Consider the following 25,198-nt stretch of genomic DNA (forward strand, 5'->3'; position numbering starts at 1 on the left):
CTCGACCCCGTCACTCGCAGACAAAATCAATCAGGGACGATAACAATCCTCGACCCCGTCACTCGCAGACAAAATCAATCAGGGACGATAACAATCCTCGACCCCGTCACTCACAGACAAAATCAATCAGGGAAGATAACAATCCTCGACCCCGTCACTCGCAGACAAAATCAATCAGGGAAGATAACAATCCTCGACCCCGTCACTCGCAGAGAAAATCAATCAGAGACGATAACATTCCTCGACCCCGTCACGTGCAGACAAAATCAATCAGGGACGATGATAATCCTCGACCCCGTCACTCGCAGACAAAATCAATCAGAGACGATACCAAACCCCGACCCCGTCACTCGCAGACAAAATCACTCAGAGACGATACCAAACCCCGACCCCGTCACTCGCAGACAAAATGAATCGGAGACGATAACAATCCTCGACCCCGTCATTCGCAGACAAAATCAATCAGGGGCGATAACAATCCTCTACCCCGTCACTCGCAGACAAAATCAATCAGGGACGATAACAGTCCTCGACCCCGACACTCGCAGACAAAGTCAATCAGGGGCGATAACAATCCTCGACCTGTTCACTCGCAGACAAAATCAAGCAGGGACGATAGCAATCCCCGACCCGGTCACTCCAGACAAAATCAATCAGGAACGGTAACAATCCTCGACCCCGTCACTCGCAGACAAAATCAATCAGGGACGATAAAAATCCCCGAGCCCGTCATTCGCAGAAAAAATGAATCAGAGACGATAGCAATCCTCGACCCCGTCACTCGGAGACAAAATCAATCAGAGACAATAACAATCCTCGACCCGGTCACTCGCAGACAAAAACAATCAGAGACAATAACAATCCTCGACCCCGTCACTCGCAGGGACGATAACAATCCTGGTCCCGGTCATTCGAAGACAAAATCAATCAGGGACGGTAACAATCCTCGGCCCCGTCGCTCGCGGACAAAATCAAGCAGGGACGATAACAATCCTCGACCCCGTCACTCGCAGACAAAATCAATTAGAGACGAGAGCAATCCTCGACCCCATCACTCGCAGACAAAATCAGTCAGGGACGATAACAATTCTCGACCCCGTCACTCGCAGGCAAAATTAATCAGAGACGATAACAATCCTCGACCCCGTCACTCGCAGACAAAATCAATCAGGGACGATAACAATCCTCGACCCCGTCACTCGCACACAAAATCAATCAGGGACGATATCAAACCCCGACCCCGTCACTCGCAGACAAAATCAATCAGGGACGATAACAATCCTGGTCCCGGTCATTCGAAGACAAAATCAATCAGGGACGGTAACAATCCTCGTCCCCGTCACTCGCAGAAAAAAAAGCAACAGCAAAATCAGGGATTATAGCAGTCTTTGACCCCGTCATTTACAGAAATAAATTCAAGGACGATAACTGTCCTCGACACCGTCACTAGCAGAAAAGAACAGAGACTAAAGTCCGGAGCTGGCCAAGAGGATTGGAGAAGGTCACTAGCAGGGATATCGGCAGATCCACAAAGGCTGGTGTTCCAGGGGGCAAATGGGAACGCACAGGATAGATGCATCCCAAATAAGAATAAGTATTTGAACGGAGGATAAGGCAACCGTGGCCGAACATTGAAAGTAAAGACAGCATAAAGGCAACGGTGAGGGCTTATATTATAGCAAGCATTGTTGAGAAGCTGGAGGTTTGAGACGCTTTCATAAACCAAAAGAAGACAATAAAAATTGATGAGAGGAAAGATGAAATGGAAAATAATAGAGATGAAAATACCAATTTTTCAGACATATGAATAACAGGGAGGCGAGAGTGGATATCAGAAATCTGGAAAACGACGCGGTAAAGTAGTAATGAGGGAAAATGTAAAGACGGGCTAACTGAATGAATATTTTGCGTCGGTTTGCGCTGCGGAAGATAACAGCATAATGGCACCGATAAACCTGTGTGAGAGGGCCTAAGTGAGAGTAAATGTTAAAGGAGAAAGTGCTCGTGAAGCTAATAGGTCTGAAGATAGATGTCAAGTGGACCAGATGGTCTACACCCCAGGGTTCTGAAAGAGGTAAGTGAAGAGGTTCTGGAGGCAATAGTAGTACCCCTTCAAGTATCATTACATTCTGGAATTGTTCCTGATGACTGGAAAATTGCAATTATCACTACACTCTGAAAGAAGGGAGGAAAGCAAAAGAAAGGAAATTATATGCCAGGTAGCCTGACTTCAACGTGTTCCAAGATTCGAAAGATTCAAGGCACTTTTGAGGAGGGTGGGCGAAGATTTGTCAAATAGATCATCGCGTAGTACGGTGATGCTCTTTGGAAGAAAGGTTAACAAACTTCTCTAAATGAGGAAACCAGAGGTGCAAGGAGACCTCTTGCAGTATTCCCGAAATGTTTACTTCTAGACTTAGTCAGAGTTAAAGGAAGGCAAATGGAATTTCAGCATTCAGTTCAAGAGGGGTAGAATATAAAAGCAAGAACGAATGATGACAGATATAAGATATTGGTCAGAAGACACTTGGAAGGTCCAAAGGAGTTTCACGAGAATGAAACCGGTAACGCATGGGTTAATGTGCTCAAACGAGGGGAGTTTGATAGCTCCGTGTCTGTGCTCACTGCAAGGGTACCTCATGGAAACCTATCGAATATTGAAATGCCTACTTAGAGTAGAAGTGCGGAGGGTGTTTCCTGCAGTGGGGCAGTCTAGGATTAGAGAGCGGGCCCTCAGAGGAGAACGATGGTAGTTTAGAACAGGGATGAGACGGAATATCTTAATCCAAAAAGTGGAGTTTCTGAGAGATTAGTTGTCACAGACGGTTGTGGAGGCCAAGTCATTGGCTGTTAGAAGCAGAAGTTGATAATTTATTGATTGCTAACGATGTCAATGTACATGTCCGGTAGACTGGGGTTGAGGGGGATCATAAATCAGCTCTGCTACAATGGCGGAACAAACTCGATGAGGCGAATGGCCTGTTTCTGTTCCTATGTCTTCTGGACCTGTGATCTTATGTTGTTATTCTATATGTGTTCACGGCACAGATGCCATAAACAAAAATAGGACATATATCCGTAATTATAAACCCGATTCTGATCCTGACCTTTATCCCCAACAGTGGAAATCTCCTTCATTTACGATACTGACGCCAGTGTTATCCCTCTACTCTCACGTTCTGACCTACCTGTCTTGAAACAAATTCCCAAATTGTCCAATCATCCTATTTGTATTGGAATGATGATTCATAATTGCCATCAGTGAAAATAAATCATGTTCAACCCTAACTCGCAGCGCTCACTGTTCAGGCCAGAAGGACCAGAACTCCAACTGCCTGTCAATAACTCCCCGGCTGCCGCTACATTATCTGAACGCTGCGTTCTCTTCGAAGTCCAGGCGGCAGACTTTAAGATTTTTACACTCTTCAATACTCTTACATTTCTAGTCAGCGTCCAGAGTTCATTTCTACCCCGACTCTGATCAATCTCCGTGAGGCAGCTTAAACAATCCTTTCTGGTGGAGTTTACTTAGAGACGACATTGTTACTTTGCAACCGAGTCTCTAACAATAGATTTCGAGTAGAAACAGAGCGATTGATGTCGGTGGGTTCTACAGCTGTTTGGATACCGAGCGCCTCACTTCGTTCACCAACCTACTTCCTTCAGCTGGATTGCGGACGATTTATCGCACTGAGCAGAATTCCTGCGGCCAAATCAGCAGCAACCTTGGAATTTTAAGAATTAATGACACCAATTTAATTTTAATTGTCTTTATGATTGAAGAAACTGGGAGAAGTACCATCACATAGTATCACTTAGTGCTCTCTCTTGCTCCCTCTGTTGGACGGCCATGTGTAAACGCATGAACCATTATTACCTTCCGTCCGAACGGTGACATACTTAACGAGCCCTCCAGCTTCTAAGTTTAAATGAAGGGACGGAAAGATCCATTTCGTTTTCTCAGTGGGGTGAAATATTCTGATGGTCAAGAAAACACTATGAGGAAAACGGTGGCCCAATGTGAACATGAAATCGGTAAATTACCGTGTAACTCTCTCTCTTCCTCTGCCTTTCAAACTCCCCCGTTTATCGCTCTTGCCCTGTCTACGATGTGACTCTCTCCCCTGCTTCACTTCCATGTCTCGGTCTTTCTCTATCTCTATCTGTAACCTACTCACACACACACACACAAGCACACATTCTCTCTCTCTCTCTCTCTCTCTCTCTCTCTCCCCCCCTCTCTCTCTCTCTCTCTCTCTCTCCCCCTCTCTCTCTCTCCCTCTCTCTCTCCACATACTCCTTTCCTCCTCACTCCCACACTTTCCTCACAAGGCTGAAGCAAGCGTTTAGCAATCAATGATCGATGTTTGTGTTCACTGAAATGATTGCGTGATTGGGGTGGGAAGTTTATAGATATTTATTTACAACACAGCTGGGGTGGAGTGTAGGGGAGGAGATATGAACCAGTGCTGAAACGTACGGGCGAACAGGTAACATGACATGAAGGGGTGGAGATGTTCCAATAAGTCTGTTCCCGGAACTTTGGTTCAGTGCTTCGTTAAAACACGACCACCATGTGAAATTTAGCTGAAAAAGAATTGAAGTTTGAACCAAAAAGAAAAAAAAAATACGTATTTCGATAAGAAATGTTGTCTGGCTGAGGGTGGGAGGGGATTGAGATTCTGACTCAGTCGCTGAACAGGGCAGAAGGGTCCATGAAAGGGAAAAGCTTTCGTAGTTTCATGTCACTCGCTCTACAAACTCCCCATTGCACTCCTGACCAGCGAGCGACCGTGCAGTGCCGTACACAGGCAGGTTCGCTGATCTTCCGTCAATATCACCCTCGCCGGTTGTCACTGGTGTGATGCAACGACTGTGCACACCCCCGTAATCAGCCAACAACCCACAAACCAATCATCGTCAAAGACATGCAACATACCTAGCTCCCATTGGTGTGTGCAGATGTCAATCTAATATGTTACCCAATGGCGGAAAACGGTTTCACCCAGGGGTTGTTCTCTCCCACAAACACTGACTGGTTTTGCCTCCCCAAAGTCCTCTCAATCCTGATCAAAATCTCAGCACAATGTCCCGTTTTTTTTTTAACATTTATACCCATATGCTTCTATCGGAAGCTGGTGGCGTTATCAGGGCGTTGAAATAAAGGCGGACGACAGAAATTTATTTCCTCTCACCTAGGGAGACGGAAGAAGATTTGGTGGAGGAATTTTGACCGGCAAGTGTGGTGTGGGGAGTAAGATGAGAACAGGTTTGGACCAGCCTGATCTTATTGAATGTCAGGGCTGGCTGAAGAGGATTAGAGTCTTGCCCTTCTTTCTGTTGTCTGTGTGTTTAAAGAAAAGGAATAAACAGGCCTTTCTTGGGCCTGTATGCTATCCCAGTGGATATATAATAGGGACCGATGCTTGGAGATTAGTTGATCCAAATCTATGTCATCAGTTTGCCCGAGGAATCATTTCCAAGTCTGAAAATGGCAGAAGATGGCATCTATCTTTTGCCAATGATGCAGAATTGTATGATTTATGTCTCTGTCTCTTCGAGCCTGCAATGATGCTGCGAATGTTTCATTGTACCTGTACCTCACCGTCCCTGGGCACACGGTAATAAACCCGACTGGACCAGACAATACTCACTGAGATTTGAGCAGCGATGATCCCGTCCAGATGAATCAAGGTGATGTAGTCAAACTGAGTGATTAGATTATGAAGACACGTAGTCCCCTTTTATTATCATTTAGTAATGCATGCATTAAGAAGTGATACATTATTTCCTCCGGTGTGATGTCACAAATCACAGGACAAACTAAGACTGAAAAAAACTGACAAAACCACATAATTATACATATAGTTACAAAGAGTGTAACAATACCATAACTTGATGAAGAAGTCCGTGAGCACAGTAAAGTTCAAAGTTTCTCAAATGTCCCACATCTCACGCTGACGGGAGAAGGAAGAAAAAACTCTCTCTGCCATGCCGACCACAATCCGACTCTGAGTCATCCGAAAACTTCGAGCTCTGATCAGCTCTCCAACACCGAGTACTGAGCGGCATTCCTGTCCGAACGATTCGACCTCCTTCTCGGTCGACAAAAGCAGGCAAGGCCGGGGATTTTGAGGACTACCCTCTGAAAGATTCCCGACCACACAGTAACGACAGCAGCGGACGGGCGTTTCAGAAATTTCTTCAGATGTTTCTCATTGCTTTCACGTCTATTCTCCATCAAATCAGAATTGTCCACGGCTCCTATTTAACAGATACGACATCATTTTTCACCGAAGAGCTGAGCACGCGTGGCGCGCTGTCATTTTCTCCTCCCGCCGTGGAGTCCAATGTGGACAATGTATGGTCACCCTCTTCTACAGAGAGACAGCATCTCTGAGTGTGTTTAACAGGCGAGGGATTGAGGTGCAGTGAGTCGTGATGAAGATCAAATGATACATTGCATTTATTGTAAGTTATTGTCTGTAAGACCTCGCACAGTTATTTCGGGCTTTATTGAGACTGCACCTGGATTATATTTTTCAAAGTCATGTTCTCCCTGTCAAGCATATGTCATATAGAACAAATAACGAATCGCTGCAGAAACAGTGGGCAGCGGGTCTGGACGGAAAGAGATAGCACACATTTCGGATTCACCCACTGCCGCTGAACTGAACGTAGAGGGTAGCTGACCAGTGTGGGGAGCTGCGAATGGGGCAAGAGAGTTGGGAAGGAACTGGAGGGTGCTAGTGAGGATGTGTGGTAGTCAGCTCGATATGGGAGACTTTTGGTATGACACAGTGGTCGCTGTTGTTCGTTAATCCTTATTTATGTCGGTAATTTTGATGCGAAATCGTGTCTTGATCAGGAAGTTTCTGCATGACACAAAATTAGGCGGTGCTGTTGATACTGATGGAGATTACTGTTGATTGCAAACATACCTAGTTCAATTAGAGAAGTGACGGATGTGTGGTAAATGGATTCCAATGTAGATAAGTATAATGTCGTGCATTTTGGAAATAAAATTTGCAAAGCACTTGTGCTGTAAATGGCCGGGCATTACGGAGTACAGTTGACACGAGGGACCCAGAGGCACAAGCTCACTGCTCGCTGATTTCGATGGTATAGTGAGAAGCCGTTTCTCATTCCGGCCTTTCTCATTCAGGGCAACAGGAAGGAACGTAAAACAAGACATTATGATAGGTCATTGTGGAGGTTGTGTATAGAGTGCCACGTATAGTTCCGGACGCTCTCTTATAGAAAATAGGCCGTTAAACTGTAAACAGTGCAAGTTATACAATGACGTTTTCAGGACAAGGAGAACTGGGTTATATAAAGAGTTTGTCCAAGCCTGTCATTTGCTCATTCCAAGACCAGAAGAATGCGATTTAAAACAGAGGTAAAATGAATGTTAACAGTCTGTTTTTTTTTCTGTGCAAAGGCGGACAGTGGACTTGCAAGACAGAACTGTGGGTCACAAGGGCGGCACTGATCTACACTAACAAACGTAGGTCGTTCCACTCGGGAAGAGAGGGGGATATAAACGGGTGAGTGTCGAAAAAAAAACGATTGAAAGGATCGTCAGTTGAGCTGGAGAGAGGAATCATGTGCGACAGTAAAGCGAGTGAGGAATGTGAAGTACACGTAATTACATGGATCCCCATTGGTGCAGAGTTTGCCTGCAATGAGGGGTGAATTAGTTAGACCAGGCAGGGAAACTTTACGAATTCATCACATCCTTGCAGTAATAAGAGCCAGGGGATGTTTTATCGCGTTCTTCAGTTGCTCCCTGAACTTGGTCTGGGCGACGGCGTAAAGAGCCGTGTTTGTGCAGCAGCATCGAGCCCAGTTCTCGCAGAGAATCAGGAGGCACCGTCACCGCAGAGGAAGCAGACAGCAGTTTCCACGCAGAATACACAGTGAACGGTGCCCACAGCAGGACGAAATTGCCAGAGATGATCAGCAGTAAAACGAGGGATTTCCTGCGGCTCTCCATCTGCGGGTCCCTGTCACTCTGTCCCTTGTCAGCACGCCGGAGTCTCCTGCGCCCCCTGCTGGTGACTAGAACATGCCGGACGGTTAATCCATTCGTCAGGAGAACCAGCAGGAATGGGATTACAGAGGTGAGAAGGTAATTAAATAATTCCATTGGTATTAAGACGGATAAAGACACATAATGCGCGGTACCCATACAAATAAATGGATGAATTATCATTGCATAACGCCCTGGGAGCCGGAAATACCAGTAAATGTTTCTTAAACAGCTGATTACAGTCACTGTCCCCAGAATCACAGCCGCAGTTTTCCCGGTGCAATATTTTCTTTTCAGTTTCTGGCGACAGATCGATCAAATGTGAAAGTGACGGTGAACCAGACCGAACAATCGGTGGCGGCGTAAAGCAGGACGGCATGGATTTTACACACTGGTGTATCTCTAGCCCAGAGGAAAAGTTCCATTGATGCAGAATCTTGCTCAGTATCAGGTCCAGGACAACGACCATAAGATCCGCCGCTGCCATGGCAACCAGGTAGAGAGTGACAACTCTGGAGAGACCGCACTTTCCTCTGGACAAGATTAAAATCATCACCAGGTTCACTGCGAGGAGCATAGAAAATAATCAGTAGACACACATCAGGGAGCCTTCTCTGTGAAGTGGGCATACAATTAATCAGATTTGTTCTCTGTCATGTTAGTAAATCATTGCTCCTCTGGAAGTCTATAGAGAAATTTAACTATTAGATTCAAATCCTAAGTGAAATTAGCGAAAAAATCAAAGGCAAAATTTGCCGACAGATATCACCCAAGAGCGGCAGCGAATAACACAAATAAGGATCACTGATAATTTCGCAACTTCGGGCGTGTTTGGGGAGAAGATGTAAATGGGACATCAAACACGAACTCTACAGAAACTTAAATAACTTTCCGCAACAGCGACTGTTTACATCAACGGCAGGTTTGCGCCACTGATCATTATACCTACCGTCCTACCGTGCAACAGTCTTTGGCAGATATATATAGCTAGGGAGCCTAAGAATATGACACAGTCCCGTGTTGTCAACGTGGAGTGGAGAACCGGCTTGCAAATCTGGCGGGAGAAAACTATGCTGCGAATTACTGACAATTACAAAATGTCTCCCTGGTGTTTCCCGCGCCCTCCACTCTCCCTCCCGCTTTTCCCAACTATGAGCCCCTCTCCCTGATCCCTTCCCACTCTCAGCCCATAGCAGAGACCTATATCAGAAACAGATTTGTCATCAACATCTTATGTCAAGAAATTAGTTATTCTTGCGGCAGTAGTACAGTGTAGTACATGCAATTACTACAGTACTGGGGAAAGGTCTCCGGCATCCTCGCTATATATAAAATACTGTCACCGATCGTCCGGTCTGCAGTAGCTCCAGTGAATTCGCTCAATGAGCGAGTGATTCGGAGAAGCGGAATCTATCTAAGTTTCACACGACCCATTGACTGATTCGCAGCTGCTGACCTAAAACTCGGAGAAACTGGTCGACTCCCTAGGACACGTTGAGCAGGAGATCTGACTTTGCGGCGGCGGGTGCTATGTTCACAGGCCGAAAGTTAACTGGGATGATGATATTCCTATGAAATTTTTCCTCCAAAGTTCTTTATCCCCTTCAGTTACTCCTGCCCTTATTAAAGAGATTTTCCTCCATTTCTCTGCATTTATTCCATTCCAGCTGAAATTTTACTTACCCGCAATAATGTCCTCTTTTATCCCCAAAGCAATGCATCGCAGCCCGTTAGTAATTTTTCAGTTTGCGGATTGTTGTGTTTTTCTTTTCGCTTCAGAACACCGACAGAGTTCACAGTCAACTGCAAACATCCACATAGTTAACAGCATTCTGAAAGACCCCACGCATTCCTCATACAAACTCTTCTCCCTCCTGCCATCTGGCAAAAGTCGCCGAAGCATTCGGGCTCTCACGACCAGACTATGTCACCGTTTCTTTACCCAAGCCATCAGACTCCTCAGTACCCAGAGTCTAGACTGACACCAACCTACTGCCCTCTACTGTGCCTATTGTCTTGTTTATTATTTATTGCAATGCCTGCACTATTTTGTGCACTTTATGCAGTCCTGGGTAGGTCTGTAGTCTAGTGTCGTTTTGTGTTGCTTTACGTGTTCCAGCCTAGTTTTTGTATTGTTTCCTTTTGCACCATGGTTCCGAAAACTTTGTCTCGTTTTTACTGTGTACTGTACCAGCAATTATGGTCGAAATAACAATAAAAAGTGACTTTACTTGACTTGACTTGAAACGCTGACCATAATAAAATAATTAGTGATGAATGTTTTTGAATGGAATCAGTTTGTACAAAGACTACACGAAATCACTGAGATCACTGTCAAATGCGCTGGCCGAGAATTAAAAAAGAACAACAGTAAGGACATTGGCATTTTATAATAGTGGAGTTCTAATTGTAGAATGAGATCTGATACAGACATCGTTTGGCGGACAGTCAGAGGAGAGCGAATGATCACGAGAATATTTTAACCATAGTATAGTACACATCGAGATGCCTTTCCTTTTTATTGAATACAATGTCAATGGAATTCAAGGAAGAAATCTAAACCTCAAACGGAATTGCGCTATTCAGTCCATACAGACAGCTACATTTTCTGCTGCACAATGTTATTCAGAAGAATATTGTTTGAAATGACCACAGAATGAGAGAGTCGGGATTATAGTCACCATAATGTAACTCCTCTCAGGAGAAGACAGATAACGAGCCGTCTCTCTTTATCATTATTATAACCCAGTTCTGAGAAAGCCTCAGAGTGACATTTGAAAAGCGAATGAAGGATTGTTTTAAATTACGTGAATTACCACAGGAAAGGACAGAGGTGAAACAATTCAGACATTTGCTCACAAACTCCGGTAATGCGGAGACGGAGCTGCAGCGGGACGAACGCCAGTGGTGAACCGTGAGGAAAGGATCACGGATTCCCTGGACAGCCCGGGAGTTTAGAGTAGACAGTCGGTTCTGGGAGAAGTGGGAAGGCGGGATGTTCTGTTCGATGACGTGGCAGCACGTACGGAGCTGGGCGGGGCTGGGTGCGCGGTGACGTTGGCGGCTGGTTCATCATCAGACCGGTTGTCTGCGAGAATAATCCGCACCTGGAAGTCAGATTGAATTCCGCTGCAAACACAAGGAGAGGAAGCAACTTGATTCAAAAGCCGGTATTTTCGAACAGGGGATGGAGCGACTGAAAGAAAGCAACGCTTCCAGAGGCAAAATATTAAACCTCGTTCATGAACTGATGTGAGCAACGGTTGAACGGAGTTTACCGATTGGATCATTGGCCATTACACCCGCACAATTACAAGAGCCACAGTGAAGAGCATCGTTGCAGAATTTGAAGTTTCGGAGATTTCTTACCTGGAGATCGCGACAGTAGCAATAATTTCAATTGGGTGATAAACATTAGAAAGCAGTTAGGTATTGTTTTATAGTTGAACTTTGGAGAGAGACTCACCGGGAAGAGCAATGATAGCGAGACCGGGGTAGTAAATAACTTGAATGACTTTTAATTTGTGCGCAATTCGAAGATCCAAGGTCAAAGTCGCAAAGATAAATTGAGAGGCCCAGACGATATTCTTCGGAATTTCTGCCACATTCCACTCTGCTGTTCCCGGTCTCTGCTCGATTACGGAACCAGAAAATCTTCCTTCCTCAGACTGCACTCTCTCTGTCCGCTTTGAAGATCAGCGAATCGCTGTGAGTGTCTGAGCGGCAGCTCAGTGAGAACTCAGCGATTCAGATGCTATTTAACAGGAGAGGAAAACTCTCTTGTGACGCCAGAACCCTTCGTGGATATTGGCATTTAATGAAATGACACATGCAGTTAATTATTTCTGCATAGTTCCTGAGCCGCAGGTGTGGTGAGGTGCTGTTAAATAATTTCCAGCATTTCAAAAAAATTTTGTAGATTCAGCGAAAATGAAGCTGAGTAAAATTCAAAGATAAAGATAACTAAAATGTGCAGTTTTTCGTTGAGAGGAAAATGAAATTTGTTTCAAAAGCTTACTTTTGAATATTGTTAATGTGTCATGGTCCGGTCCGTAAAGTCCGCATTCCGGTTCACGGTCCGGTCCGTGGACTAAGGACTCCGGGTCTTCCAGTTGTCCCTTGTTTTGGTTGAGTTAATCATAGGCAACTGATTCCTATCTTGGGGCTTGGAATATCAGCAGTCTTGGGGTTGAGTGTGGGCTGCTGGTTTGTCTTGTCAAGATCCCCTGGGAGCAACCTCCCGGTGGAAGGCCAGAGCGGCCACTTGCCATCTTTAGGCCGCGGTGGGGAACTATCCCCTCATGGAGCCTTGCTGTCAGTAGCCGCAGCTGTCTTTGTGGTATGGATTCGGCCGTTTCCCGGGCCAGCTGAAGGGCCGTCAGCCACTCCGAGCTAGGTAAGGATCCGGCTGTTCCCGTAGCCAGCCGAGGTCGTTGGCCGTAACTGCGACTCGGAGCAACCCCGAAGCAGAGATAGAACTGTCTGTTGTTCTTCGATGTTTGTCTCTTCTTGCCTTCGCCTCCGTGGAGTAAGTCAGGCCGTTCTGCAGTTGCCCTGCGGGGGGATCTGTCTTGTCTTGCCCTCGCCTCCGTTGGGTAAATCAGGCTGTTCAGCCGTTGCCCTGCGGGGGGGGGGGGGGGGGGTCATGTCTTGTCTTTGCCTCTATTAGGTAAGTCCGGCCATCCTGCCGTTACCCGACGGAGGGACCTGTCCCATCTTGGTGTGGAGATAAAGTTGAGTCCCGGCTTGTCTAAGGATAAGTCCCGGCTCTAAGTCTATGTACTGTCCAGTCTCGTGTTCGTGTCGTGTTAAAGATGAGTCCAGGCTTTTCGAAGGATAAGTCCCAGCTCTATGTTGATGTTCAGTTCCCAGTCTGTCTCTGAGCTCCAGCCTCCGAATTATCAGACTCCGCATTTCAAGACCCGAGAACCAGACCCCAGCCTCAAGCCTCGTCCCAGACCCCAGCTTCAAGCCTCAAGACCCAGACCCCAGCCTCAAGCTTCAAGACCCAGACCACAGCCTCAAGCTTCAAGACCCAGACCCCAGTCTCAAGCCTCAAGACCCAGGCCCCAGTCTCAAGCCTCAAAACCCAGACCCCAGCCTCAAGCCTCAAGACCCAGACCACAGCCTCAAGCTTCAAGACCCAGACCCCAGTCTCAAGCCTCAAGACCCAGACCCCAGTCTCAAGCCTCAAAACCCAGACCGCATCCTCAAGCCTCAAGACCCAGACCCCAGCCTCAAGCCTCAAGACCCCAGGACCCCAAGCCTGTCTCTAGGCCTCAAGACCCTAAGACACCAAGCCTGTCTTCAAGCCTCAAGACCCCAGCCTCCAGTCCTGCAGTCATGTCATGTCCATGCCTGGTTCTAGGGCCCGAGCCCGAGGCAAGATCCCGGTTCTGGGTCCTTGTCCAATCTCTGGCTCTGGGTCCAAGCCCAAGTCTGCGTTCTTGTCCCTGCTTCTTATCTGTATCCTGTCACGTCCCTACTCTGGTCAGGTTCTGCTCCTGGTACTTCAGTGCCTGTGTCTTGCATTTGGGTCCGCCATCTACCAGCGCCTCCATTGTGACAGAATGTAAAAAAGAGTGACATAAGTATTTGGCTTAGAGAGACGGGGAGAGAGGGGGAGACAGGGGGAGAGAGAGGGAGTGAGAGGGAGATAGTGGGAGATTTACCCCCACCATACTTCTCACACTCAACGTCACCGTTCAGGTGATGGGGGAGAGAGACGGGAGAGAGAGAGAGAGAGAGAGAGAGAGAGAGAGAGAGAGAGAGAGAGAGAGAGAGAGAGAGACGGGAGAGAGACGGGAGAGAAAGCGCTCTGGGATAGAGAGTCTGGAGGGGGACTGAGAGTCTGGGGCAGACAGACGGGGGTGAGGAGAGAGTGGAGAGGGACCCTGGGGGAAGAAAACCCTGTCTAATTTCCATCAGCAGATATATTTAAGTGATTCTATTATGGTCATTATTTTATGTTGTATTTTCTGTGTATGCCTGCAAGAAAATGACTTTTTCGGCACAGCTTTGTAGGCTGAACTGCCTGTATTGTGCTGCAGGTTTTCTATGTTTCTGTGTTCTATGTTTTTAGAATGAATCTCAGAGCTCTATGTGGTGACATGGATGTACTTTCATAATAAATTTGCTTTTAACATTGAAAGAGACTGTTGGAGAGAGAGAATCTGGGAGGGCGGAGAGAGAACGACTGGGGAGGGAGGACAGTGAGGGAGAGGGAGAGAAATCGTAGATGACAGAGCAGCCGGGGTGAGGGAGAGATTTGGGATGAGACCCGGGATACAGAGACGGGGCGAGGAGGCGTGGGAGAGGGAAGAGAGACTAGGGGCCTAGAGAATGATAGAGGGTAGGAAGAGACGGGTGGGACCAAGAGGGGTAGAGAGAGAAAGAGATAGGGACAGTGGGAGAAACGAAATAAAGGGTGGTAAGAGGGGTTGGAGGACAGGGTGGGGAGAGAGAGGTGGGGGAAGAGATAGAGAAGGAAAAGGGGACGGGGGAAGAGAGGGGAGTGAGGGAGAGAGAGGTTGAGGGAGTGGGTAATGGACGACGAAGAGGCGATGATGGTTTTACTCATCTCGTCTCCCCTCCTCACCTTTTCTTTCTCCCCTCACCTCCTCAATTTGATCCCTCCTTTTCATCCTTCCCTCTGCTAACCAGCCCGCACCGACAGACCTCGCCTCCATCTTCTCCAGCGAGCCCGCGCCATCTCCTGCCTTTGAGGGGCCTCAGTGACGTCACGTTCCCCACTGCACGGGACAGCCAGAGGGATTCGGGCCGAGCGGCCTGAGGGGCGGGGGAGGGAGAACAGTGAAGGTGGTATTTTGGAGATGGGAAGGGGTGGTAACGGTGCCAACCTCTTCCCGTAGCTACATTCCCCCCCAGTGTTCAGATCCCTTGTTACGAGTCGCCCTGTCCCACCCTCGGCATCCGGTCACCCCTGAAACACTCCGCTCTCTGTCCCCTCTATCACCGTCCATCTCACCCTGGTTGGCGGCCATTCTGTGATGGTTAGCATTGACAGCTGCTCCCCCAGCATCGTAGAATGAAGCACACCCTTTTCCTCACCTTCCACTCACTTCCCTCCCTGTTTATTCAAACTCAACCCCTCATCCCTCCTCTTCTTTCCCTCGATGCCCGCTGTTGCAACTCTCTATTTAACCTTCTGCAGACAGCGATTTTGCGGCAGTGTATGACCCTCCCTCCCACTTCCTCCACCATGAAGTGTGTCACTCCCTCACACTCATCATCTCGTCACCCTATTTCCCATCTCATCACCCTCAAACCCATTTCCGCATACAACTCGCTTTCCTCTCCCCACCACTTCGATGTTGTGCAGGTGCACTTTCTGCTGGGTGGCCGCCATTTTGCGATGTTAATTTCCGCCTCTCCTCGTCGCCCTCTATGTCTCTCTCTCTGTGTTACCCAGTGAGTCACTCCCCAACTCTCCCCGTCACCCCTGACACCCTCCCCTCTCTGTCCCCTTGTCCTTTCTTCCGCCACCCACCACATCCTGGGTGGTGAGCATTTCCATATGGGAAATTTCGCTCCCCCACCCGATCCCTTCCTTCCGTCGTTGAGTTAGTCTCTCCCCTCTCCCTCCGTTATGACACTCAACTCTCCGTCCCATCAGCCCTGACCGCGTCCTGACCCCTCGCTCTCCCTTTGCCCCTCTAGCACACCCCTCCCCTTTTATTAGCGAAGGAAATATCACCACCCACCCTTCATCCACTATTGAGTAAGTCACCCCTCCGCACTCCCCATCCTATTACTCCCCACCCTGTCCTATCAGCCCCCTGCCTCCCTTCAAATTCTATAACTTCCCCTCCTTCCCCGTCCCATCACTTCCTCTCCCTCCTCGTCCCATCACTTCCCCCCCTCCCCGTCCCATCACTTCCTCTCCCTCCCCGTCCCATCACTTCCCCTCCCTCCTCGTCCCATCACTCCCCATACGCGTCCCATCACTTCCTCTCCCTCCCCGTCCCATCACTTCCCCTCCCAATACCCGTCCCATCACTTCCCCTCCCAATACCCGTCCCATCACTTCCTCTCCCTCCCCGTCCCATCACTTCCCCTCCCAATACCCGTCCCATCACTTCCTCTCCATCCCCGTCCCATCACTTCCCCTCCCTCCTCGTCCCAGCAGTCCCGCTCCTTTTCTTCATTTTTTAAAGAAAGGGGCTTCCCTTCCTCTACTATCAACTCTGCTCTTAAACGCATCTCCCACATTTCACGTACATCTGCTCTCACTCCATCCTCCCACCACCCCACTAGGAATAGGGTTCCCCTGGTCCTCACCTACCACCCCACCAGCCTCCGGGTCCAACATATTATTCTCCGTAACTTCCGCCACCTCCAACGGGATCCCACCACTAAGCACATCTTTCCTTCCCCCCCCCCCTCTCTGCATTCTGCAGGGATCATTCCCTACACAACTCCCTTGTCCATTCGTCCCCCCCATCCCTCCCCACTGATCTCCCTCCTGGCACTTATCCGTGTAAGCGGAACAAGTGCTACACATGCCCTTACACTTCCTCCCTTACCACCATTCAGGGCCCCAAACAGTCCTTCCAGGTGAGGCATCACTTCACCTGTGAGTCGACTGGGGTGATATACTGCGTCCGGTGCTCCCGATGTGGCCTTTTATATATTGGTGAGACCCGACGCAGACTGGGAGACCGCTTTGCTGAACATCTACGCTCTGTCCGCCAGAGAAAGCAGGATCTCCCAGTGGCCACACATTTTAATTCCACATCCCATTCCCATTCTGACATGTCTATCCACGGCCTCCTCTACTGTAAAGATGAAGCCACACTCAGGTTGGAGGAACAACACCTTATATTCCATCTGGGTAGCCTCCAACCTGCCTGGCATGAACATTGACTTCTCTAACTTCCGCTAGGCCCCACCTCCCCCTCGTACCCCATCTGTTACTCATTTTTATGCACACATTCTTTCTCTCACTCTCCTTTTTCTCCCTCTGTCCCTCTGAATATACCTCTTGCCCATCCTCTGGGTCACCCCCCCCCCGTCTTTCTTCCCGGACCTCCTGTCCCATGATCCTCTCATATCCCCTTTTGCCTATCACCTGTCCAGCTCTCGGCTCTATCCCTCCCCCTCCTGTCTTCTCCTATCATTTGGCATCTCCCCCTCCCCCTCCAGCTTTCAAATCCCTTACTCACTCTTCCTTCAGTTAGTCCTGACGAAGGGTCTCGGCCTGAAACGTCGACTGTACCTCTTCCTATAGATGCTGCCTGGCCTGCTGCGTTCACCAGCAACTTTGATGTATGCCGCTCCTTTTCTGACGTTTCACTCTTCTTCACCTCGTCCTTATCTTCTCCATGTTGGCCACCAGTTTGTGACAGGAACTTTCGCCTCCCCTTTCGTCCCCTATTGAATCAGTGACTTCGCCATGGTCACCGTCTCATCAGCCCACTCCTCATCCCGTCACTCCTCTTCCTCCCAAACCCCTCACCCCTCCTCCCCACAACCCACATGAAAATGTGTATGTGTGAATATCTGAGATATATACATTAGTTTATTCAATGACAACATTATTAGAATTAAAACATATATACAATGCCCAAGACTATATAAAACACAAATTAAAACACTGTTATTACAATCAATAAGACACTCGATCCCGGGATTGTATCCACGGGCACCGCATGTTCCTTCGCCATAGATTCTGTGAGCGACAGTGGCCATTGTAAGTCAGTGTCTCACTCCATTCCCGGCGGCCACATTAACCAAGGATTCGCCCGATTTAAATCAGCGCGTCCCTCCTTCTCCTGTGCTCACTTCTACCAAAGCCGTCACTCCCTCCCCAGCAGACATTTCCAGTGAAGCGTCGGCCATTTGAGGTGTGGTGAGCAGCAGCAATAATTGCAGAGTTCAGCACCGACAGTCACTCTCGAAATTGCATTCAGCACCAGTGATGGACAAATACCCAGCACGCAGCTTATTGAAACATCCCCCCAGTGTGAACACGGTAGTGTGTCACAAGGTTAGATGACTGAGCGAATCCCTTCCCACATTGAGAGCAGGTGAACGGCCTCTCCCCAGTGTGAACTCGCTGGTGTCTCTGTAGGCTCGATGACTGAGTGAATCCCTTCCCACAGTCTGAGCAGGTGTACGGCCTCTCCCCAGTGTGAACTCGCTGATGTACCTTCAGTTCAGATGAGCAAATGAATCCCTTCCCACAGTCTGAACAGGTGAACGGTCTCTCCCCGGTGTGAATTCGCTGGTGTGTCACCAGATCGGTTGACCAAGTGAATCTCTTCCCACAGTCTGCGCAGGTGAACGGTCTCTCCCCAGTGTGAACTCGCTGGTGTGTCAGCAGATGGTATGACTGAGTGAATCCTTTCCCACAGTCTGAGCAGATGAATGGCCTCTCTCCAGTGTGAACTCGCTGATGTACCTTCAGTTGAGATGAGCAAGTGAATCCCTTCCCGCAGTCCGAGCAGGTGAATGGCTGCTCCCCGGTGTGAACTCGCTGGTGAGACATTAGGTCAGGTTATCCAGTGAATTGTTCCCGACAAGTTCAGCAGATGACTAGCCCCTGCCCAGGGTGAACTGACTGGTGTGTCCACAGATGGAAAGACCGACTGAAGCCCTTCTCACACACAGAACAGGTGAATAGCCTTGTCCAGTGTGAACTTGCTGATGTACCCTCAGTTGAGATGACCGATTGAATCCATTCCCACTGTCTGAGCAGATGAATGGATTCCCCCCTGTTTAAAATTACGGGCATGCCAATTGGTCTGATGGTCGAGAGAATCACTCCCCACAGTCTGAGCAGGAGGGATGATTGAGTGAATGCCTTGTTCCACTTCTTCCACTGTATGGTGAAACTGTAACGAAAACCAATTTTCCCCGGGATCAATAAAGTATGACTATGACTATTAAATATCTGGACAGAGACAGCAAAATTGGCGTGTTGTGTTCGAGATTCCAGCAGACAAATTCCTTGTCATTTTTAACCTGCAAAAAGATTTACAAAATCCATCAATGGGTGTAGGAAAACCTTTCAGATGAGATCACTTGAGTTGTCAAAGTGTGATCTGGGATTACACTGTTACAGTGAAGTTCAACCCAAGTTGGAGAGCAAAATCATCTTCTAACAGGGCACAGTGCTGGTATCTGGAATGACCATTAAACTCTGTGATGCTCTTCCTGTCTCTATAAGAATGGGGCATTTCTGCCATCTCCAATCTGTGAGCTGGCTCAGGTTGACTCTCTCCATTGGTATTATTCCCTGTTCCCACTGAGCTGCATGGGCTCCTGGCCCCACAGTAACTGAAACACTCTCACACAAATAGTCGGCAGTGCATTCCACACACCCACCACTCTCTGTGTAAAAAACTTACCCCTGACATCCCCTCGGTACCTATTTCCAAGCACCTTAAAACTATGCCCCCTCGTGTAAGCATTTCAGCCCTGGGTAAAAACCTCTGGCTATCCACATGATCAAAGCCCCTCATAATCTTACACACCTCAAAAAGGCTCAAAACATAAAGAAGGAAATTATACATTGCTTTGAGAATTTGTTACAAGTATACAAAATTATGAGGGTATAAATAGGGTAAATGCAAGCAGTTATTTCCACTGAGGTTGGGTGGGATAACAACCAGAGTTCATGGGTAAGTGGGAAAGGTGAAAATTTAACAGGAACATTGAGGAAAGCTCTTTACTGAAATGGTCATGAGTGTGTGGAATGAGTTGCCAGCACAAGTAGTGAGCATGAGCTCGGTTTCACCATTTAAAAGAAGTTTGGATGGGAGCTGGATGATAGGGGTCTGAAGGCGAAAGTCCCAGTGCAGGTAGTTGCAGTAGAGACTTTAAATGTTTTTTCCAGCTTTGACTAGATGGGCCAAATAGCCTGTTTCTGTACTGAACCTCTGGGATGTTCTTCGCCCCTCTAATCTTTGTTCTGAGAAGCATGACATTGGTAGTTAACCTCCTTAATTACGACTCATTTCCACGTTATGGGTCATTTTCCCTGCTTCTGAAGGGTTGTTAGAAAACACCACTGTCCTCTAAAGACTTTGTCCCAGTGCAAAGGTTCTAGTTGCATTAGACAGCTTAAATGCTATTTCAGCATTGACCGGATGGGCCAAATAGCCTGTTTCTGTACTGAACCTCTCCATGTTCCTATGACAGAGAAGCTGGACAAACTTGTTCGGAAAGGAAAACTGGTAGGAGTGACAACGAAGCAGCAATGGCTGGAGTTTCTGGGAGCAATTCGGGAGCTGAGTGATCGATACATCCCAAAGACGTGGAAGCATTGTAAAGGCAGGAGGACACAACTGTGGATGAAATGAGAAGCCAAAGCCAATATAAAAGCTAAAGAGAGGGCAAACAAAAGAGCAAAAACTATTGGGAAACTTTTAGAAACCTGCAGAAGACGACGAAAACAAAATGTCGGATGAGCTCAGGGTGTGGAATTATGATATTGTGGTCATTAATGAGTCTTGGTAGCACCCAACAGTCTGAGGCATTTAGAAGAACAAAATATCCGGGGACTCAATATCTCTTGAAACCCAAGGTTCCCTGCACCAGTTACCTTTCAACTTTAATTTTGGCAGGCACGTACAATCTCTGCACCCTCAAAATTTCACTTCTGAAGGCCTCCCACTTACCAAGTACTCCTTTGCCAGAAAACGCCTGTCCCAAACCACACTTGTCAGATCTTTTCTGATACCATCAAAATTGACCTTTCTCCAATTTAGAATCTCAACCCGTGGTCCAGACCTCTCTTTTTCCATATGTACTTTGAATCTCATGGCATTATAATCACTAATTTCTGTCAGCAGCCCTGGATCATTTCCTAACAGCTTATTGCACACTTAAACGTGAGGAATTCCACGTACTGATTAAGGGCACATTTGACAAACTCTACCCCATCTAGTCCTTTTACAGTATGGGAGTCCCAGTCAATATATGGAAAGTTAAAATCACTTACTGAATCAACCTTTGTTTCTTGGAATAGTCTGTGATCTCTCTACAAATTTGTTCCTCTAAATCCCTCAGACTGTTGGGAGCAACCAAGTCCCAATAATGGCTACAATATCATAATTCCCTGTCCTGAGCTCATCTGGCTTTCCTGCGATGCTTCTTGCATTGTGATATACACAGCTCAGCACATTCATCGCACCATGCTCAACCATTTGATTGCTGACTCTACCTGAGGTCTGAACAACATCTGACGGGTGTCAAGAAAACAAACTCTCCCTCATTGTCACAAAAACAAAGGAGCTGATTGTGGACGACAGGAGGAATGGAGACAGGCTAACCCCTATTGACATCAATGGATCTGGGGTTGGGAGGGTGAACAGCTTTAAGTTCCTCAGCATAAACATCACCGAGGATCTCACATGGTCTGTACATACCGGCTGTGTTGTGAAAAGAGCACAACAGCATCTCTTCACCTCAGACGGTTGAAGAAGTTTGGGATGGGGCCCCAAATCCTAAGGACTTTCTACAGGGACACAATTGAGAGCATTCTGACTGGCTGCATCACTGCCTGGTATGGGAACTGTACTTCCCTTAATCGCAGGAACCTGCAGAGAGTGGTGCGGACAGCCCAGTGCATCTGTAGATGTGAACTTCCCACTATTCAGGACATTTACAGAGACAGGTGTGTAAAAAGGGCCCAAAGGATATTGGGGACCCAATTCACCACAACCACAAACTGTTCCAGCTGCTACCATCCAGGAAACGGTACCACAGCAAAAGGACCAACAGGCTCTGGGACAGCTTCTTCTACCAGGCCATCAGACTGATTAATTCATGCTGATACAATTGCATTTCTATGTTATATTGACTGTCCTGTGTACAAACTATTTATTATAAATGACTATAAATTACACATTGCACATTTAGATGGAGATGTGACGTAAAGATTTCTACTCTTCATGTATAGGAAGGATGTATGTAATAAAGTCAAATCAATTCAATTCACCCTCCCCACTATCTGTTCTGTCAGTCTGGCTCCCATTCCCCCTACAACTTATTTTAACCTCATCACCCCTCACCCCACACTAGAAGCATTACCACTAGGATATTAGTCCCCTGTTGTTCTGTTCCCCTAACTAGTGAATCTCCTATCACCCCTTTGACTTTCCTCTGCCAGGTAATCCCCCCAGCAGTTTCTAAAGTGGTCCCACCTGTTGTTGTGCAGGATAGCAGCAAGAGTACTCTGCGGTGGCTTTTTAAACCCATTCCCCTTCCTGACTCTCACCCAGTTTCCTGTGTCCTGCACCTTGGGTGTAACTCACCGCTCCTAATGTCTTATCAATCACCCCCTCCAGCTCCTGGATGATCCGGAATTCATCCATTTCAAGTTCCAACTCCATAAAGTGCAGGGTTACATCTTGTAGGTGAGGGCATCAAGGACACTGGAGGTCTCCCCACCTTCCCAGCAATGCCCCCTCTCATTTGTAATGACCAGTGTGCACATAAATCTTGTATTGTGCATTTATTTAACCCAGTGACAACATGTGCACAGTGAATTTTACCTGGAGAGGTATTTATTTTAACAGCCGGCAAAGCACTGTTGATAACAACTTTCATCTCCTCTGGGTTCGATCGAGTTCATCTGCACTCTCACACAACCTATGTAGCAGGCCTGTAACAGGTTATGAAGTATTTTCTTACCACAGATTTTGCACATTGTCCATATATGTTTTGCTTGCTAAATTATGCTTTAAAAAGGTCAGATTTCCAAATATCACTCCACTTCTTCCCACTTGTAAATTCTCCAGCAACTTTTGCATCGCCATAATACATACAGGTAAAACCAGTTTCTATATTGAACATAAATATTTCTCCTGGACCCTCCTGAGGAATTGAGGATGAATTTTATAAAATCATTTTGAACCTTTGTAACCTTTGGATAAAAGAATAATTGAGACTGAATTGGAATTTTTGAACTGGAGTAAACTCTGTCTTCAGCGGTTAGCTAAGACAGGCTCATTACCAGTTCTCTTCAGCTTGCAGAGAGACACACTGTGAACTGATAACATTACACCTTGCACCCTCTTTAGCTGATAACATTACACATTGCACCCTCTTTAGCTGATAACATTATACATTGTACCCTCGTTTGAGTAAAGGGAGGAGGACTCACCGATAAGGACAGGAATCAGCATCTGTCTGTAATTAATCAGGGCCTTGCGAAGGGAATAACTGGTAAGGACTGGACAGCACATCCATCTGTAATTTAAACCTTCATTTTTCGAACTCTCTTATCTAAGCAATTATGTTTTGCACCAACAGACTTGGTGGGTGTACCAGTTCAAATAACATCTTGCAATAGTAATGTATGGGGCTTACTATGTGTAAATATACGGCTGTAACCTGACAAAGTCCGTCCACTTGTCAGATGGTGGCAGTGCTTACGTGCCTTCCCTTTGACAACTGGGTCTCAAACTCCTGCAGGAGAATGCGCTATCAACTGTGGGGACGATAAGAAGCTGGTCTCCCGTGTTTTATTCAGCTTCAATGCTAACATTTGGCATCATGAACAGGATCCCAGTACAGGGAGAGCCAAGCAGACGGACTGAAGTTTTATTCAGATACAATGTTAAAATTTGGCGTTATGAACAGGATCCCAGTACAGGGAGAGTCAAGCAGACAGACTGAGTTTTATTCAGATACAATGTTAACATTTGGCGTTATGAACAGGATCCCAGTACAGGGAGAGTCAAGCAGACAGACTGAGTTTTATTCAGATTCAATGTTAACATTTGGCATTATGAACAGGATCCCAGTACAGGGAGAGCCAAGCAGACAGACTGAGTTTTATTCAGATACAATGTTAACATTTGGCGTTATGAACAGGATCCCAGTACAGGGAGAGTCAAGCAGACAGACTGAGTTTTATTCAGATACAATGTTAACATTTGGCGTTATGAACAGGATCCCAGTACAGGGAGAGTCAAGCAGACAGACTGTTTTATTCAGATTCAATGCTAACATTTGGCATCATGAACAGGATCCCAGTACAGGGAGAGTCAAGCAGACAGACTGAGTTTTATTCAGATACATTGTTAACATTTGGCATCATGAACAGGATCCCAGTACAGGGAGAGCCAAGCAGACAGACTGAGTTTTATTCAGATACATTGTTAACATTTGGCATCATGAACAGGATCCCAGTACAGGGAGAGCCAAGCAGACAGACTGAGTTAGTGTCTGCACCACTCTGGGGACTGCGGAGACCGACCGGGCGCCCAATAGGTATTTTACCTTTTGTCTCTCTCTGTTGGTAACTCACCTCTCTTCATCTCACATGGAGGTAGAACAAAGGTGATTTTCTCAACAGCTGATGTAAAAGATTTTGTTCCCTCGGAGGGAAATGGAAATAAATCAGAGAGCGGACATTTACTTTGGGACTTGTTCAGCATTGACGGAGAGAAGGACGCCGAGGGAAGGAGATAGAGTGAGAGGGGGGACGAGAAAAATGTCAGAGACGGACAGGGGGAGAGAGAGTGTGGGACAGAAGGGAGGCAGTTGTGAGGGAAGGATGAGAGAGGGAGGGAGAGAGAGAAAGAGACATAATGAGGGGGAAAAGAGAGAGAGACAGAGAGATAGTGAGAAACAAAGAGAGAGAGAGAGACAGTGGAGGGGAAGAGAAGGGAGAGAGAGAGAGAGAGGGAGAGAGAGAGAGAGAGAGAGAGAGAGAGAGAGAGAGAGAGAGAGAGAGAGAGAGAGAGAGAGAGAGACAGAGAGAGAGAGAGGGAGAGGGGGAGGGGGGGGGACTGAGGCCGGACAGAAAGAGGAGGGGTACCGTTTATGGCGGTGAAAGGTTAGGGTAGAGACGGTGGGGAGGGACGGAGAGGGGGAGAGGGGGGTGGCAGGTGGTCGGGGCAGAAAGAGGAGGGGTACCCTTTGGGATTTGTCGGTGAAAGGTTTGGGTAGAGACGGTGGGGAGGGACGGAGAGGGGGAGAGGGACAGAAAGAGGAGGGGTACCGTTTGGGGATATGGAGGTGAAAGGTTTGGGTAGAGACGGTGGGGAGGGACGGAGAGGGGGGGGGGGGGGGGCAGGTGGTGGGGACAGAAAGAGGAGGGGTACCGTTTGGGGATATGGAGGTGAAAGGTTTGGGTAGAGACGGTGGGGAGGGACGGAGGGGGGAGAGGGGCAGAAAGAGGAGGGGTAC

At 47.5% G+C, this 25,198-nt stretch overlaps 1 pseudogene; it reads right to left on the minus strand.

Annotated features, from left to right (window-relative positions):
- Positions 1-7,731: 7,731 nt before the first annotated feature.
- LOC134342101 (probable G-protein coupled receptor 139) lies at positions 7,732-13,593 on the minus strand (annotated as a pseudogene).
- Positions 13,594-25,198: the final 11,605 nt, after the last annotated feature.

The sequence above is a fragment of the Mobula hypostoma genome, unplaced genomic scaffold (assembly GCF_963921235.1).
Source record: "Mobula hypostoma unplaced genomic scaffold, sMobHyp1.1 scaffold_121, whole genome shotgun sequence".
Lineage (NCBI taxonomy): Eukaryota > Metazoa > Chordata > Chondrichthyes > Myliobatiformes > Myliobatidae > Mobula > Mobula hypostoma.